This window comes from Rutidosis leptorrhynchoides, chromosome 5 (assembly GCF_046630445.1).
Source record: "Rutidosis leptorrhynchoides isolate AG116_Rl617_1_P2 chromosome 5, CSIRO_AGI_Rlap_v1, whole genome shotgun sequence".
In the NCBI taxonomy this organism is placed as follows: domain Eukaryota; kingdom Viridiplantae; phylum Streptophyta; class Magnoliopsida; order Asterales; family Asteraceae; genus Rutidosis; species Rutidosis leptorrhynchoides.
In genome coordinates this window covers 314582394-314589083 of record NC_092337.1, presented here as the reverse complement: position 1 = coordinate 314589083, position 6690 = coordinate 314582394, and positions in this window count along the sequence as shown.

Below are 6690 nucleotides of genomic sequence, written 5' to 3'. Positions count from 1 at the left end.
TGAGTTGTAGACTTGAACTCTCAAGATTCAAAACTTAGTTGAATCTTCTCAAGCATGATACAAACATGAACAAATACTTAAAGATCTAGTTACTTACTTTATTTTTGTTCACTTTAATTTCATGTTTCAAGTTCATAAGTTGAAGAAACTTTCTTTTGTTTATATTGTTGACTTGAACTATTAAGATCTACACTTTGGTATGATCTTCTCAAGTATGAAACAAATGTAAACATAAAACTTGTAGATCTAGTTATTTGTTTCACTTTTACTTAGTTAAATTTGTGATTTATGTTCATGGTCAAGTATTTACTAGTTAAGACTTGATTATTCTTCTTGAAACTTTGTAAGTTCAAGACATAGAAGTGTAACTTGCTAGTTATAACTTCACATACTTGTGTTGATTTAACTTATGTACTAGATCTATACTTTTGAAACAAGGATCTTCAAGATCTACTAAGAACTAAGTTCTACAACCTAAGATCTTGTGTACTTAAGTTTATTTTCAAGTTTGTAGTTTATGACTAGTTTTAAAGTTGATGTATGTGTTAGATCTAAGACTTTGATGAAACTTTGGTTCATCAAACATCATAGAACTCTTAAGTGAGTTGATCTACATGTCTTAGACTCACACTTGTGTTGCTAGTGTCAAAACTTAGTTAGAATTACTTTCATAGTTCATGTGTGTGTAGATCTAGGACTTGATGTAACTTTGGTTCATCAAATTGATGTCTTAGACTTGCACTAGGGTTATGATGGTCAAGACTTGGTTAACATGATGTAAATACATCCATGAGTTGTACACTTGAAGCTATATGCATCAAGGATGAGAGCCATGATGAACATCAAGCACCAAGACCACCGGAACTCTCCAAACTTTTTGTTTTCTGTCCAAACTGAACTGATCAGCCCGATATGGAACAGACCAGTAGGTTTGGGTTGATCTAACATTGATTTTTGGATAGAACTTTTCGAGTAGATAACTTTTCATGTAAGACTCGTCTTCATACGAGTTACGGTTTAGAGTCTATGGCCCTCCGATCGTCACTAGGTCCATTTACCTTTCTATTTCCTGTTTCAGTTTTCTGTTTACTCTTTTCTGAGTCAGACCCGAACAGCTGGGCTACTGTAACTGTGATATTCAGTTAGCTCTGTTCGAGTAGATAATTTTTTGTTTAGGACTCGTCTTAATACGAGCCACGGTTTAGGATTTATGGCCCTCCGTTCGTCACTATGTCCTTTAACGTTGTGCAGAAAGTTCTGACCTACTCGCACTTAAACCGTCGCCACGGTCAAACTAAGACGAGTTGGCTTCTGTAATTTTAACCACACCTAAGGGACTCATAGACGGAGCCATGGCCACTGGTCTCACCTTATTTCAGTAGGTATAGAGACCGTGGTGACTGACCGAAGTCAGCCTTTATTTTAAAACTTCTTTTATGAACAAAACATTTGACGTTTGTTATGACGTCACTTTTATTAATGAATGCAAACTCCGTTTTAAAACCGCATATAGTACTTAACCTTGTAATGATCCTGTTGATGATGGTCCGTACATTATGATTTAGTACGGGGCGTCACATTTGGTATCAGAGCGTTGGTTGTAGGGAATTAGGTTGCATTAGTGAGTCTAAGACCGACCCGAGTAGGATTCACTAATAGGACTAATCTACAACTTGCTAGTTTACTTGTTTCCGCTGAACTTACTGCATGCTGCTGCTTACTGTTACTGCTATATACCGTATGCTACTACATGATTTCACTACTGCATGCTATTACTTGCTTTCGATTGCATGCTAGTTTCGAACGATTACTGATATTGCCATGCTACTTATTGTTATACATGATTTAAACTGTTGGCCTATTATTTGCTTGCTTTATGACATACTGACATGGAAAATTAATTTTTCCTTGTTCAGATGTCGGATGTTCCATCTGCTGGCATTTCGGGCAGTAGAGACTCAGACCCCGTCGCCCTACCTACTGCTACACCTGCTGCTGCTACTGCCGACACACCGGCCCCGACACCCACTAGTAATCCCGGCGCTTCTACTTCCGGAGTTGGTACTAGTGCACCTGCCCCAGTGACTGCTCCCGAACCCTCGAGGTCACAGCCCCGCATTGGTGGTATTGAGATCCCCGCGGAGTTCGGGGAAGGGCCGTTTCGTAACCACATGCGCACGCCTTGCCGACGCACTCCCGACGGACGTTTAGTCGTGATTCTGCCAGACAGACACAGACAGATGTTGGCCGCCTTCGGACGCTTCGGATTACCAGCTCAGCCACTAGTGTCACCGCCACACGATTCGGATGACTCATCATCCGCTGATTCTTCATCATCAGACGACTCCAGCGATGATGAGGATCCTGCCGATAGACCTATTCAGGCACCCTCCACCCCGCCGAAGAAGCGGTACCGTTTCGATGGCACCGTCATTCCAGGGGTGAATGGTGGTCGTGTTTTTACTGATGCTTTTGGCCATCGACGTAGGGTTACTGCTCGTAAACGAGTTGTGCCATACCCTGCCGACCCACAGATACGTAAGGTTCCCCGTTACGTATTGACTATTCCTGGAACCGTACCACCTAGATTCAGATATGCACCACTTACATCTAGGGACGTACCGTCTACATCCGGAGCCGGACCATCTACATCAGCACCACCGGCACCACCCGCACCACCCGCCCCACCTGCACCGCCTGCCCCACCAGCTCCCTCTAACGAGGAACTGATGAGGGAGATTGAGACTCTCCGAGCTCGAGTCACTGAGCTCGAGGAGCAGTTGGCTCGAGGAGCAGTTCACCCGTCTTCACCGTAGGACCTTGTATTTAGATTTCATGATGTAATCTAGACATAGTTTCATGTATTTCATATGTATTGTACGAACTTATTCAGATGTACGAAACTTATTATTATTAACGAATGGAACTTTGCGTTATTTAATCCTTGCACGATGTTCTATTTACATTGCTGTACGATGATTCTGTGGTATTTGTACCTAGTTGCATTATTTAATAACATGTGATGTTTTGATTCCATGTTAGTCACTATATACTGTATTACTACTACTTGCATGCTGGATTTTGACTTGGGTCAAAATTTTTGTTTAGAATACCATGGCTAATGGAAGAACTACACCTACCGCAGCCCAGATTGAGGACATGATCAACGAACGGGTCGCTGCAGCCCTAGCAGAAAGAAATCTCGAAGCTCCACCGCCACCACCACCGGTTATTCCACCCGTTCGAAATGGGTGTACATACAAGGAATTCCAGAGCTGCAAACCGCATAACTTCAGCGGCACCGAGGGACCAGTTGGTCTCACCAGATGGTTCGAAAAGTTGGAATCGGTATTCAGGGTTAGCAATTGTTCGGAAGCTAACAAAACGAAATTTGCATCTTGCACGCTTTCTGATGGCGCGCTTACATGGTGGAATACCATGGCCCAAGCGCAAGGAATTGATGAGGCGTATGCTACGCCTTGGGAAGAATTTAAATGTGCTATGATCGAGGAATACTGTCCGAGAACCGAAATTCAGAAGATGGAAATCGAATTTATGCAGTTAAAGGCCGTAGGGAACGACCTTAACAGTTACAACCGTAGGTTTTTGGAGTTGGCTCTTATGTGTCCTACCATGGTCACCCCCGAATTTAAGCGCTTGGAAAAATACTTCTCGGGACTTCCTAAGTCCATCAAGGGTAATGTTACCTCATCCAAGCCACCAAGCATTCCCGAAGCAATGCGCATGGCGCATACTCTCTTGAATCAAATCATCCTTGACGAGCCGGAGAAGGCTAAGTTTGAAACTAGTAGTGGCGAGAAGAGGAAATGGGACAACAACCACAACAACAACAGGGGTAAGAACTATGATCAAAACCCGGCGAAGCGACATGAAGGATTCAGGCAAAACAACAACAACACCAACCCCAACAACGACAGCTCCAATCCGAACTACAAGGGAACTTTACCACAATGCAAGAGGTGTTATAAGCACCACACCGGGTATTGCAATGTTGTCTGTGAGAAATGCCAACGGACTGGGCATGTTGGTAAGGATTGTAAGGTTACTACTTTGAACGTGAAGCCAAACCACAACAACAATGGGCCTAGGAAATGTTATGAGTGTGGAAAGACGGGCCATTTCAGAAACGAGTGCCCAAACAAGCGTAAGGATGGCGGACCACCACGTGCTAGAGCCTTCAATGTTAATGCAAGGGACGCACGCGACAACCCCGACTTGGTGACAGGTATATTCAAAATCAACAATCTTTTAGCTTCTGTCCTATTAGATACTGGTGCCGATAGGAGCTATGTGTGTAGACATTTTTGTGATAAGTTAGATTGGTCGTTAGTTCCTTTAAAGGAAAGTATGCTTGTCGAGGTCGCCAATGGAAAACTTGAAAAGGTTGACCATATTAGTCGTGGAGCTATTATCAACATAGCTGGTGCAGATTTCGAAATTGATTTGATACCTATCAAACTGGGAAGTTTTGACGTGATCGTCGGTATGGATTGGTTGAGCAAGATAAAGGCCGATGTTATCTGTGGAGATAAAGCGCTCCGCATACCGCAAGGAGACGGTGAGCCACTAACCATTTACGGCGAGAGATGTACCTCGCAACTGAACCTCATTAGTTGCGTGAAGGTGCAAAAGATCATGAAGAAGGGACGATTTGCTGTCCTAGCTCATGTGAAAACCGTAGGAACCGAGGAGAAGAAAGTGGAAGATGTGCGTATTGTGAACGAGTTCTCCGATGTCTTTCCCGAAGAATTGCCTGGACTACCGCCACCGAGGGCAGTAGAATTTCAGATTGACTTAGTGCCAGGAGCTGCACCTGTAGCTCGCGCACCCTATAGACTTGCACCTTCCGAGATGCAAGAATTGCAAAGCCAACTACAAGAATTACTTGATCGAGGGTTTATTCAACCGAGTTCTTCGCCGTGGGGCGCGCCTGTTTTATTTGTGAAGAAGAAGGACGGATCCTTCCGCATGTGTATCGACTACCGTGAGCTCAACAAATTAACAATCAAGAATCAGTATCCTCTTCCACGAATTGATGATCTCTTCGACCAACTGCAAGGATCATGTGTTTACTTAAAGATCGATTTATGATCGGGCTATCACCAGTTGAGGGTGAAGTAAAGTGACGTGATGAAAACTGCATTCAGGACCCGTTATGGTCATTATGAGTTCCTCGTGATGCCATTCGGTTTGACAAATGCACCTGCCGTGTTCATGGATCTCATGAATCGTGTCTGCAAGCCTTACTTGGATAAGTTTGTTATCGTCTTCATAGATGATATCCTCATCTACTCTAAGAGCGAAGAAGAACATGAGCAACACCTTCGGCTAGTGCTTGAACTCTTAAGACAAGAGCAACTTTACGCCAAATTCTCCAAGTGCGAATTTTGGTTGAAGGAAGTACAGTTTTTGGGTCATGTTGTGAGCGACCAGGGTATCAAAGTTGATCCCGCCAATATTGAAGCCATCAGTAAGTGGGAGACCCCCACTACTCCAACGCATATTCGCCAATTTCTAGGTCTCGCCGGTTATTACCGAAGATTCATCGAAGGATTTTCTCTGATTGCGCGTCCTTTGACCGCGCTGACTCACAAGGGCAAGAAGTTCATTTGGGAACCCACACACGAATCAGCATTCCAAACTTTGAAGAAGAAGTTAACCACTGCACCTATCCTATCACTTCCTGAAGGCAGTGACGACTTTGTTGTTTATTGCGATGCTTCGAAGAGTGGTTTTGGTTGTGTACTGATGCAACGATCAAAGGTTATTGCCTATGCCTCCCGCCAATTGAAGATTCACGAGCGGAACTACACTACACATGATCTTGAACTTGGAGCCGTTGTCTTTGCGCTCAAATTGTGGAGACACTATTTGTATGGAACTAAGAGCACTATCTTCACCGATCACAAGAGTCTCCAGCACATATTTGATCAGAAGCAATTGAATATGAGATAGCGTCGATGGATCGAGACGCTCAATGACTACGATTGTGAACTCCGTTATCACCCTGGCAAGGCCAATGTTGTAGCTGACGCTTTAAGCCGAAAGGAGAGGACGGCACCTCTTCGTGTTAGGGCTCTGAACATCACCATCCATTCGAACCTCAATAGCCAGATCAGAGTAGCCCAAGTTGAGGCTCTCAAGGAGGAGAACATATCTCACGAGCATTTGAACATACTTGTCTCTCGATTCGAGGTTAGAGAGTCTGGACTCCGATGTTATGCCGGAAGAATTTGGGTACCTTATTATGGAGATCTACGAAACCTGATACTTGATGAAGCACACAAATCGAGATATTCGATTCACCCCGGTGCGGGTAAGATGTACCACGACCTTAAAGAACAGTATTGGTGGCCGAATCTTAAAAAGGACGTTGCGACTTATGTTGGTAAGTGTTTGACTTGCTCGAAGGTTAAAGCCGAGCATCAGAGACCTTCTGGGTTACTTCAACAGCCGGAAATCCCACAATGGAAGTGGGAAAGGATCACAATGGATTTCATTACTAAGCTGCCAAAGACGGTGGGCGGATACGATACTATTTGGGTTATTGTTGACCGTCTTACCAAGACTGCACACTTCTTAGCAATGAAAGAAACCGATACAATGGAGAGGCTTGCTCAACTCTACATTAAGGAAGTTGTATCACGACACGGTATACCCTTATCGATC